Raw genomic sequence first — 13,218 nt, 5'->3', positions numbered from 1 at the left:
TATATCCCTGATAATAAATTGTGACATTCTTATTGTGAAACCGGGAGTGCAGCAAAGTACTTATACTGTAAGATCGTCTTGGTAGCCAAAATAAAATAGAATATTACAAAAGAATTTGGCACTACAACCAAAACAACAATTGTTCAAGGGGAAATCATATAATTAAATTATTCCTTTGAAAACTATAATGATAAGATACAAATCACAGTCCAGATAAATGTTTTGGCAGGGTTCTGCTTCCATTAAAATCTCCCAAGGACAATGCTAAAGTTGCAAAATCTGCAAAGCTGTCTGAGTCAATGTTGTACTCCAATAAAGCATTTTTTAATGTTTATTTATTTTGAGAGAGAGAGAGAGAGAGGATTCAAAGCAGTCTCTGTGCGCTGACCTTGCAGAGTCAGATGCGGGGCTCAAACTCACAAACTGTGAGATCATGACCTGAGCCGAACTGTGAGAACGTGATCTGAGCCCAAGTCGAAGTTGGATGCTTAACCAAATGAACCACCCAGGCGCCCTCAAATAAAGCACTTCACAGCAGATTGAAGCCTTCTCAGCACAGAAGTGCCATCTTGCTCCCAAGAAGCCCCTCCTTCACTCATCGGACATGCAAACACACGCTTACTCCACTGAATAATTGGTTATAGGGGGAAATGCACTCTGATGGCTGCGGTTCCTCCAGCGTGGCTACCCTTGGTTCTGCTGGACCAGTGACAAATGCCACAGCTTTTTAATGGTCTGATCCCTGGGACTTTCATCAGCCAACACCCTATTTTTCAGAGGCCTTAGGTGTCCTCTGAGACCCTCCAACAAACACTGCTGTATTATGCATCTAGTGCTTTTGTTCCACTTGGATTAGAGAGCACAGTCCATATATTGTCTTTTCTTTCTTTCTTTTTTTTTTTTTTTACAAAAGTAGGAAGGGTGAAAATCTTTTAAATTATAGAAACCAGAAGTATATGTTGAAGTGTTCATTTCAACTCAGGTTTGACAACTGGTAGACTGATGTGGCCTGTGTATGTTTAAAGCAATATTTAAAGTTGGGATATATTAGTCCTTTATTTACTTATTCTTTCAGTTAACACTTAGATAATATCTCTTTGGTACCAGGCATCGTGCTATATGCTCTGAGTACAAATACAAATGTGAGATGATCTCATGTTTTGACAGAGAAGACTATAAAAATCTAACGATATTATTATTTGAAACACATATCATACACATTATAGACACACACATGCGTGTGACGCATGCACATGCTTGCACACACACATGCACAATTTCATCCAGTGTCTTTCCATCTACAGATGTAGAAAAGTATTCACAGAAGAAGTTATGTTTGAGTTGAGTCTTGAAAGAGAGTCCCGCCAATGAGAAGCTGGGGGAGAGTAATCATTACAAATATAAATAGTGTCTACAGTGCCTAACACATAAAATTAAAGATGGAAGAAATCAGGGTTAATTAACACAATTTAGCTTTCTCATCTATAGCTAACCCTTTACTGGTAGGTCAAGTACCAATCCAGACAGGTCCCATGTGAAGAGTCAGACTGCCTGGGTTCAAATCCTGGCTCGCTCCTTAACTCCTTTCTTGCCCTAAGTTCCAAGTTCTTTATCTGTAAAATGGGGATAATAGTGTTTCTATTGTGGGATTTTGAAAGATTAAAACAGACAGCATGGTCAAGAATTATACACAACACACAGTAAATGTTGATAAGATAGTTGTTAATAATTTTTATTACTATTATCACTATTAGGCGTAGTTACAGGTCATGTTTGGGAAATAATAATCTGGCACAGATAGAATGTATTTGCATCAAAGTCAGCAGATACAGCAGATTCTGAAAAAGGTAGGTTGGGGTCCTCTGAGAAAGACTTCTTACATTGGTGCAAAGGAACCTGGACTTAACCTCATCCACAAAGTGGAGCCACAGATGGTCACAGAATTCAGTTAAGCACTTCCTAAGATACCTACATTGTACAGAAAACTGCAATGTAGGAGAATAATTGATGTCTTTTCTTGGGCATGGTGCAAGGAGGGGAAATTCTGCCATCTCTGGAAACTACCACGGGGCAGTAATGGTAGCAGTTTGCCCAAGGTGCAGACAATAGGGGGGTGCATTGTCCGTACAGAACTTTTTAAAAATAATAAGCTTTGACATAATTTTTATTATCACCATGCCCCGGCAACTATGAACAATGTCAGTGATCAAATATGTTCTTCCCTGCTGAGCAAGCCACCTCTTCGGTATGCCACAGTTTGGTAGTTTGCTTTGTGAAACCTGAGGAGGATTAACAAGCACCCAGAAGTTGGGTGCCCATTAGTATTTCCTGACATTTAGGCATGAGTTAATTCAGGAGCAGGAAATGAACCCGAGGAGCAAACGCCAGACAGAAAATTCTAGTGGTGCCAAGTAGTTGGGAAAAGTTTGGAACATTTTCCAAGGAGAACAAAGGAGGACACGCCCTCAAGGAGGTCCTGGGAAAAAGAGGCCAAATGACACTGGGCAGTGGGTGATGAAGAGGAAGATACAGACACAGAGAAGGCTTAAAACAATACAGCTTCCTCATCTGTGATTACCTCACCACTGGTAGGTCAAGTGCCAATCCAGAAAAGTCCAGCCCAGCGGTTTTCAGGAACCACTGCAGGAATCAGCATCACCTTGTCAGAAATGTCAATTATTAGCTCACAGCCAGACTGGCCGAATCAGGAACTCTGGGGTGAGGCCTAGCCATCTGTGTTTTAACCAGCCCTCCAGGTGATTCTGACACATACAGAAGTTTGAGAATCACAGATCTCGCCATCTGCGCAGCAGCTCCCTGAACACAGTACTATGTCTCTGGTGTCTCACTGGTATATGTGAGATTTGCATATGACACTGGTATATGTGACATTACATGTGACATATCAATATTTATGTCTATTAGACATGAGACCAATGGATTTGCTCTTTTGTTTAACCCAGTGGTTCTCAACGGGAGTGGAGAGTGATTTTGTCCCCCAAAGAATATTGGGTGATGTCTGAAGACATTTTGGGTTGTCACACTGGGAGGAAGATGCTCCTGGCATCTTGTGAATAGAGGCTATTGGCTACTAAACATTCTATAATGCTTAGGAGAGACCCCCCACAACAAGGAATTAACCAACCCAAAGCGTCAACAGAGCCAACGTTGAGAACCCCTGGCTAACCTTACAAAGAAAGCTGTTTCTTTAGGATCCCTATTAAGTTGGGGGAAGGAAAAGGCAGGGTGGGGAAATCGCCATCCAATCTGCTGTCTTTGAACACAAATCTTCCCTCGTGTGGTGAGGAATGTTTACTGATTGGTGACTGACTCTGTTTATTGTTGGTCTGTAAAGGAAGTAGGAGCTTTATGACCCTAACCAGGAACTGCCGTCTTTGTTTGCTCTCCCTCTCTTGAGCTGTCCTTCTGTATATTGTTTCTACCCTGACTTCACTCTTTGATTCTAAAGCAGTCAGGCCAGTCCTGATCTGGATCTCAAGTGAAGGCTTGAGTCCTGGTTGTTCAGACATGGTTTGTAGGAAATGGGGGTGGGGCAGATTTTGGAGATTGCTAATTCTGGTAGTGGGCACTGGCGGGGACAACTTCGCTGAAATGCCAAAACCAAGGTACCACCCCCCTCCTTCAATTGGGAGAGGCCAGCGACGAGAGGGGCACTGGCACCGCTCTGAAGAGATCTGCAGCTAGGTAGGGCTGTGCTAGATGGGCATAGAGAGTGAACGACATGTGGAATCCCCGGGATCCCCACACCCTGGCACATTGCTGATACCACAGAGGTGGGCACACAGAGATGTTCATTGAGTGAATTCAGCTAGAATCTGAAGGAGGCAGGAATTGGGGTTAATTGTGAGGTAGAGGGACAGGAAGGGGACGGATCTATGGAGATTAGAAGCTGGGCACACAGAAAATATGAACTCAGATGGAAAGAACAAATGAGAGTCACAAATATTTGGCTTACTTCTATGTGTGTGTGTAATTTGGAGTAGGCTTGTCCACTGTGCTGTCCAAGAAAGCTTGCTGCCGGTGCAAAAGGACATTTAATTCCTATGAACAACTCCTGGCATCTTTTCACACGATGATTTTTACAGCCCTCATGTTTCCACGGGATCTTGCTGAATGTACCACTGTTTGATAACTCTATAGTGCACTCCAATAGCCAAATGGAATACCATTCTATTTTAATTTTGGAAGGAAATTCTTTGTATTTGAAGTCTAAAGCGTGCTTTGTCTTATGCCTGGAGTCTGGATCTGCCTGGGGCTGGGTCTCCAGATTTCTTATCATTAGCTGTAGTAGAGATGAGCAATAGGGAGACTCTTCTGGACAGCCAACGCTGCACCAGCACTGGAAGCTCACTTCCTAAAGACACTGAGCTAGCCAGAGGCCCTCAGATGGAAACACCTTTCAGGCAGCACCACGGGAGTCTCTATTTAAACAGGTGACCTTGCAGACAGAGGCTCCAGATCCCATTACCGACTGCCCGGCTGAGAGGCAGATTTGTTTTTATGAGCTCTCAAGGCACACATTGGGGGCCCGGCGTAAATATGGAGAAAACTCGCTGAGACCTTGCTCCTTTTTACACATATTATAATGAAAAGAAAATTATGCGCAGGCTTTTTGAGCATAACTGCTTAACAGCAAATGGCCAGTGAGCAAAGTGGTCATCATTCGATTAAATATATTTTATCTAGGGGGATAAAAAAAAAGAGTATCAGATATTTCAGCCCTCCAGCTTCCTTCAGGGAATGGAGGAAAGAGGAAAACAGCTGCTTGTATATGAAGCCATTTAAGGGTCAAATATTGCTCTGCCCAGCGGTGCTGACATCACTTAACTCTCCCCAGGAGAGGGGCACTGGCGTCATTTGCTCGGCTGGCCGGAGCGGGCCTGAAGATGGGCTGGCCACAGCTCCCATTTTGTTTCTCCTCGAGCACCTACGGGGTCAACAACTGCAAGTGAGCATTGCAATTAAGACTCTAAAACTTTGTTTTTATTGGCTTTTTCAGGAAATTTTTTTTCACAATTTATGAAAACACAATGTAGCCAGTAAGTTAAGATGTAAATGTGAGTTTCAAACTTTGCATAGTCATTAGGCTGATCATTAGTCATTTGTGGTTGACAAGGAGGGTTATAATTTGACACCTGGCAAAAATCAAGCACATTTCAGAGAATTTGGAACAGGGAAATGAGATGGAAAAAACACCCTCTTTTCCCTAGGAGGTCCCATGAAGTAACATTTGCAAACCGCTTTTCTCTCCACAGAAGTGAACTGCTGTGATTCAGGGCTGTGATGTCTCTCCATCTCTGACTGCTGGACACCACCCCCCCTCCCGAGCCTTGTAAGAACTGGCCAAAGAATCCAGCTTAGAAGGTTCCCAGAAGTGAACCTCTGGGAGTTAAGAGAAAAGAGATAAATAACTCCTCAATGTGATGCTTAAGCAACAAGAGACCACCGGAAAGTTTCAGTGTCAATTCACAAAATATTTTCTGAAACATCATAGAGTCATGGGAGAAAGGAGTTTTAGAATGATAGAACCCTTAGTTCCTAACTTCTCCACAAAATTCCAGATTTTCTTCTGTCCACTATCAATGACCATTTTCTTTTGTGTAATGTGATCAAAATATCGAACCCTGCATTTGTATTTTCTGACCCCCGACCTCTCACAGGTGTTCTGGCTCATTTCCTGAGAGTTATGTTTGATTTGGGAATGCTTCTCTCTTTTCTTCCATTCCCTTGTTACAGTTTGAAACCTGGAACACCCGCATACAAGACCCTGACTATCTCCCTGTGCTACCCAAAAAACACTCTTAAATGTTCTCTCAGAACTTGGCAAGCATCTGAACAGGGACAGTTTTCTCACACTCTGGGAAATCAAAATGTACAGGAAGCGTTCTTTATACTGATTCTTTAACCTGAGGATAAATCTCAGGGTCATTTCTTTTTCTTTTTAAGTTAAACTTAATAGTTTCCCTTTTTTAGTACAGGAAATCAATAAATAATCAAAAGGAAATCAAAGAAATAATCTACTTAAGTTTTCAGTATATAACAAGGAAATACAAATGCTAATTTGAAATTCTTTAGGACTAAACATGAGCAAAAATCCAAAAATTATCCCCAAATCATTGCTTCAGAAGCAGAAATGAACATCTTCTTAATAAAATCTCTTTCTTCCAGAAGAGACTAGAAAATATTACTTTTGTAAGCCATGCATTATTTTTGTTTTGAAAAGAAGTCAGAGCCCTACTTGACTCTACTATTCTATTAATCCTGCTTGTCTCTGAAAGACATAAAGCTTAAGATCCATAATAAATCTTGATAAGAAAGAGATTTCTATGCCTTTTATTTCATTAAGAGGCCAATTAGTGAACTAACCAAAAGAGCTACCTTGAGGAATTCAACAGGCTCTGCTTACTCCAACTGGCATTATTCATTAAACGCACACACTCACACACACACACACACACACACACACACACACTCACACACACACACACACACACACACACACACACACACACACACACCAACGCCCGCCCCTCTCCCCTGCTCCTGCAAAGTAGCCCATTAAGTTGTGTAGGTAAAAATAAGGTTGTATGCACTAAAAACATTTCCTTAAGGAGTGTCCAGGCTGTCTTCATGCAACCCACCTGTCACCAGCATCATGCCCACCAATCCACAGGTCACCCAGGAGAGTGAGTTCTATTTCTAGCCTAGTAGTGGGGATCATCCATGTGCTGGACTGGAAGAAAGATTGGTTAAGCTTTGGCAGAGGAGAATGGACAGGACTGAGAGAGGTTCAACTATCCTGAATCCAGATGACAACTTCTCCATGGCAGGATTACTAAAGGAGCAGCTGGTACAGAGGTCCTGGAAAATTCACTGGCACTGAATGAATATATGAATATAATTTCTTTTTTTTTTTTTTTTTTAATTTTTTTTTTTAACGTTTTTTATTTATTTTTGGGACAGAGAGAGACAGAGCATGAACGGGGGAGGGGCAGAGAGAGAGGGAGACACAGAATCGGAAACAGGCTCCAGGCTCCGAGCCATCAGCCCAGAGCCTGACGCGGGGCTCGAACTCACGGACCGCGAGATCGTGACCTGGCTGAAGTCGGACGCTTAACCGACTGCGCCACCCAGGCGCCCCTATGAATATAATTTCTAATTCTCTGTGGCAGAAAACAATAAACCACAAGTTAAGCATTGAAGAAAGAACAGCTTAGGCTATATAAAATGCCCAGATTATGTAGCCAAAGAAATATGTGAATTCCATAAAGTATGTGAACTGCTCTTGTGTGTAGTCTGGCTCAAAAGTCAGTCTTAGTGTTTTTGTTTGTTTTATTTTTCCAAACACAAAATTTTAAAAATATATATGTAGTGTCAACTCTTAAACTATAATCATTCACTAAGTATTTATTGAGCACCTACTTTATGCCAACACTGTTCCAGACATTGCATACATGGATCAGTGAACAGAGAAAGAAGGTGCTTTGCTTTTAGAAGCCTACATTCCAGTAGAGGTGAACAAACAGTTAATGAGTACACAAGCAAATCAAATTGATGACTAGTTGCAACATAAGACTAGTGCAAAGATAAATAGGGTAATGAGAAATAGAGAAACACCAGAGGCCATGCTAGATGAGGCAGCCAGGGAAGATTCTAAGATGACAGCTGAACCTAGGGATGAAGGTTGAAGAGAAGCTAGTTATTCCAGGAAGAAGGGATATCAGGTACACAGGTCCTGAGACAGGAAGAGAGCTTGGCATGTTCAAGGAGTAGAGAAATCCCACTGCTGGATATGTACTATGATCATATTAACATTTTTAATGTTTATTTACTTTTGAGAGAGAGAGAGAGAGAGAGAGAGCAAGGAAGGGGCAGAGACAGAAGGAGACACAGAATCTGAAGCAGGCTCCAGACTCAGAGCTGTCAGCACAGAGCCTGCCATGAGGCTTGAGCTCACAAACCATGAGATCATGACCTGAGCCGAAGTCGGACACTTAACTGAGCCACTCGGGAGCCTCCTAAAATCACATTTTTAAGCACTGACAACATGCCTTTGAAAACATAAAACATCTTATTGGAAGAAGCCTTGTGATCTCTTTGAGGTATACCCTTAATTTCCAGGTAAGAAATCAAGACCCATAGCAGTTTCATTGACTCACTCATCTGGGGCCAACAGCATTGAACTGGAACACCGGTCTCCTGTCTTTATCTTCTCTGAGTTGATATGTGTTACTACATTCTCCCTTGACAGTGTCCACAAAGCCTGGAAAGCCTGTGCACAAAAAGGGATCATCTCTGCTAGCCTGTCCTTTCAGAATGAAAATGGGTCAGAATTGCAACCAGCTCCCACTATAGAACATCTAAAGAAAGAAAATCAGTACTTTCTTCTTACATATATTTACTTTTCAGAATTTAAAAGGGCACAGATAGATAACTTACATTCTAAAGCCTGTTTTCCTTTGAATATTTAGCAGCACTGAATTAGATCTGCAAATGAGACTTGTACCATGATGTGTTGCATCTTTACATAAAAAAGAGAAATGGATATCCCAGATAGATTTTGATTACCTCAAATTGAGGATATTCAGTTTACTTTTCAATGGTTTTTGCTACAAAAGGAAAGTATGTAACCTTTTAAGTACACAAAAAAATTTTACTGGAGAAAATATTCAATCACCCCCAAATGGGAAAATTTTATTCTGAAGGAACTTGGCGCAGAGTATTCAATGCTGCATCCAGAGAATATACGGCTCTATTTATCATCTTGCAAACTTCTTCATTATGTCAAAACTAAATCTCAGCTGTGCCCTGACTGCAAAGCAAAAGCAGTACAGGCTATTTTAACCATCCCAACAAGAATATTTTGAGAATGAATAGATTTTCCAGGAATATTAAACAATTTTACCAATTTTTGGTCAAGGCTCTCAGGTAAGATACTTACTACATTATCAGTCTTGAATTTATGTTTGTGTAAGGAAATTTATGATTTTTATTCTTGCTTCACAAAAAGGAAAAACAATCTTCTAGAATATCCATAACCGTAGTTTTCAGCTGTGCTACAATCCCAACAATTTAGATTTCATTAGGCTTGATTCCCACTGTATGCTCAACTCAAAAGCAGCTTTCCCATGGGCATGGCTTGAGGTTCTAAGGTTCAGCTCACAGTTAGAGCTTTCACTTCTCAAGCAGCTTCTTTCTCAACACTTTCAAGTTTTCTCACGCTACAGGAAGAGCTTCCCCCATTGTACATGTCATGTAGGGAATATTCCAGTCCTTTTGAGATAAGCACCTGCTCTTTTTAAAAAATATTTTTAAAATATTTATTAATTTTTGAGAGAGAGAGAGAGAGTGAGCAGAGGGCAGAGAGAGAGGGAGACACAGAATCCGAAGCAGGCTCCAGGCTCTGAGCTGTCAGCACAGAGCCCGACATGGGGCTTGAACTCACAAACTGCAAGATCATGACCTGAGCCAAAGTCAAACGCTTAACCGATTGAGCCACCTAGGTGCCCCAGGACCTGCTCTTTTTAATAGATGCAGATGAGAAGAAACACCCTTGATAAGACGATTTTATTTTCACTGGTGGCAGACTACTTAGAGCTCAGCTAAAAATCATTTAAAATAATCATGGAAATCTACACCCAAAACCGAGAGCACACTGTATACACTGTATGTTAGGTAACTTGACAATAAATTATATTTAAAAAAAAATAGTAAAAATAAAAAAATAAGTATGATAGCCAAATAAAAAAATAAGTATGAGAGCCAAATAAAAAGCAAACATTTCGAACTTTTGCTTTACTTCTTGAATTTAGAGCAAGGCCTTATCTCAAAAAGCCTTGAATAGCCACTGAAAATAGACATGATATGAGTTCCAAATTCTCTACCCCCTCAAAATGTGTACTTAAAATAGAAGATTATCTGAGCAAACTTTATGATTGTATAAAAATGCTTAGAAAAACATCCCATTTGTTTTTAACTCAAAATAATCCAAAATCAGTTTATTTCCTTCTCATATATTATAGTCTTACTACAGACTAACAGCCCAAAATTGGAATTTAAGTCACAGTTAAGACAAAATACGTCATTATAGGGAAACATGTGATGGTCATTGGCTAAATAAGTAGATTCATGAAGCTGTTGAAAATTTACAAACAATTGGATAAAACTCTGGATGGGGCCTGGGGTGGGGGGTGGGGAGAAACAGAGGAAATAGTTTTCATGCTGATGCTCATTTTAGAAGTAATTCACTTTCCCATGACAAAGATAAGAAAGCCATTTAAGAGTTATTTACCTTTCAGCTTAAAAAAAAAAGATGTCTGGAGAAGCCCACTGACAGGCATGAAGAATGTATAGGCTCTTTTCCTTCTCATCCTTCAGGCTGGGATCACACAGAAGGAGAAGCTTTTGCAGTTAAGCAGGAGGAAGAGAGAGGTATCAAAACGGAACACACGTTATGTTATTGCCTAAGGGAGAATCTTCTAAGCCCATTTAATTAGTTGGAGAATAATAGCTACTGTACTTTAAACAAACACCAAATCTTTATTTTAAAAATTTAGACAAAAACACAAACGAAGGAAAGATTAAACACTTTACAGAGGTTCCACATTGTGAGTCATAAAAATAGCATGCTCCTCTAGGGAGTGATTTAAAAAAAGAATTCTGTTTACAAATAAAAAAGAAACGAAAAAAGAAAAAAATCAGAATTAAGAGTTCAAGATTATAAAGTGAGTTACAGTTGATTTAACAAAATTGAGAGTTTTGTTATTTTATGTGGGAGGAACTGACTGGATTTTTTAAAAGGATTTTCTCCTTATTAATGAATCTGAAAAATAATTTTAGCAGATGGTAGCAAGAATATTCTGCCTAAGATCTTTGGGACCAAGTTTCCTCCCAATGTCTCAGAGCAACAGGTCTTTAGGTGTCTCACATTCTATCTCCTCCTCATCCTTGGGCCACTGGAGAAAAGATTAAAGCTACTTAGTAGCAGCAAAGACTGACATGCACCAAGTACTCTGGGTAAGGAAACTATCGTAACCAACCCAGCCTAGGGCCTGGCTTTATGTCCAATGGAAGGACCACCAAATGATGTGAGGGAGGGGAAGACCTTCTACTATCAACCCTTGTGGGTTTTCCACAATTCTGATACAACACTTGTTATCCCAAAGAGAGGCAGGACCATTGTCCACGTAAATATGCCAGCAATAATATTAAAGAAATCTCTTCACTGGGTCACGGCCTAATATCTCTAAACTCTCTGCCTTTCTCCAGAAGGGCACACCAATCTAGAATATAGACATGCTGCATTCTAAACAGGGCACAAAATAGGATTATTTTTTCTAGTTTTAAGGTCATGCTTAGATTCTACACGTCTTTTTAATTAAATCACTATACAAATGTGGGACCCTTTAAAGTTTGTCATGTGCTCATTGGCAATGACACATTTGATCTGTAATAAAGTACTTAGGTGGGAGCAAATGGCATTTTAAAGCATACATGGATTCACTTATGCATTCACAGCAATCCTACGAGGTAACAATGAGCATAGTCAATTTTCACCTATATTATCCATCTTGTGCACTGTTCTGATTTGATTACGCTAATAAATAAATCTTTAGTGATGACTGCAGGGAAAAGCATGACAATCAACACAGAGTTGCAGCGTGGTCACCACCTAGTCCTTCCTTGCTTTCGATAACTACAAAAAGACACTGCAGTTAAGTAAAACACATGCAAGAAACCCTAATGTGGTCATGCAACTGCAAAAGGGAAAGTGGAGTTATATTCACAGGTATTTGGGGATACTGTGACCATTTCATACCATTATATGTTGCCATTGATTGATTTAGCTACAGTGACAAAGTCCCAATAAAAACATAGTCTATAAAAATGTGCTTCTACTCCTTGCTTGCTTTACTTCAGACACATTCTCTCCATGGTTAGAAATAAGCCATGACAGTGGTCTAGCCCCGAATTTCTACGGATGATGAGAAATCAGGCATAACCATGGTCTAACCCTGAATGTGATCTTAATGTTTTATACCACGGACAAATCGTTAACATATGGAAATAACCCTCTCAGCGGCTCTGTTACTTTTATTGAATCCTATAGACTCTACTGCCTCCCCTCTCTACTCCAGCCTAACTTTCCCTGCTGCTCTATTCCCATTTTGAAAGGATTCTTTTCTTCTTCTTCTTCTTCTTCTTTCTTTTTTAAAGGATCTACTGGGGGAAAACATTCTTCGTTCCTTGTTTCCTCCCTGCTGTTCTGTGGGCCCCAATGCTGCTCAATGTCCCCACTCCAGTCTCTTAAATTAAGTGTTCATTTTCAAGTTCATGGCTGTTCCCTCTCTACTGCCATAAAGGGAGGCTGTGGATGCACCCCAGCTCTTTGCTCCTCACTCTCTTCTGGGCTCCCCACAAAGTAGCCTGTCTCCACAGCAGTCCTCAGATTTCTCTTTTTAATAAAGTTTGTGGCAGGCTAACGCCTCTAAATCATTTTTACCCATCACAGCCATTTACCTTCTCTCTGTGACAACCAACGCTCATTCCTCTCCCATCCTCTGGCATTGATTTTTGCTTCTGTAACCTCACTCAGTAGGACAATAGATGTTTTTTTTCTGGCTGTAGATAATACTTTCCCATATCATTCTCACAAACCACAGAATGAGCTCTGCAGGGAACTTCTGTCCTTCCACTTTTATTCATTACGAACAAAAGCAGTTTACATAAATGAAACCAAGGAGAACCACAGGTAAATGAGATGTTTAACACACATCCACACATGCACAGAGGGGTGGGGGGAAGGAACTCTTTACATGAAAACTTTTTACAGAACTGCCTATAAGGGTATTCAGCAACATTTCCCAAAGGTTGACCCAGTGACTAGTCTGGGCTCCCTGCTTAAGATTCACCCAAGAGGGTGTTAAATATATTGGTACGTCCCACCCCTAGAGTTTTGGCTTCAGCAGGTCTGGGGTATGGGAGCCACCAACAGAGTGTAAATCAATCTCAACAACTTGAGTAAAAGCCCCATAAGCACATATAACAATGTATGGATGCCAAGTTTTCAACCCATGTGAGTCTTTAGAATTCACACAGTGATTAATATGTTTTGAGAGAAGTATGATAAGACTTTTCAGTGCAAGTTAAGTCCTGGTGGGAGGAAGGATGGAAGCCAAGGTATGTACCGGCCGATCC

The 13,218-nt window shown here is 40.6% G+C and overlaps 1 protein-coding gene across 13 annotated transcripts in view; it reads right to left on the bottom strand.

The window, feature by feature from the left end:
• Window positions 1-13,218, bottom strand: part of SLC25A21 (solute carrier family 25 member 21) — a 483,599-nt gene that overhangs the window by 174,990 nt on the left and 295,391 nt on the right. The window lies entirely within an intron of this gene.

This window comes from Panthera uncia (assembly GCF_023721935.1).
Source record: "Panthera uncia isolate 11264 chromosome B3 unlocalized genomic scaffold, Puncia_PCG_1.0 HiC_scaffold_1, whole genome shotgun sequence".
Lineage (NCBI taxonomy): Eukaryota > Metazoa > Chordata > Mammalia > Carnivora > Felidae > Panthera > Panthera uncia.
The sequence above is the reverse complement of the archived record's forward strand: the minus strand, read 5'-3'. Positions and strand labels throughout refer to the sequence as shown.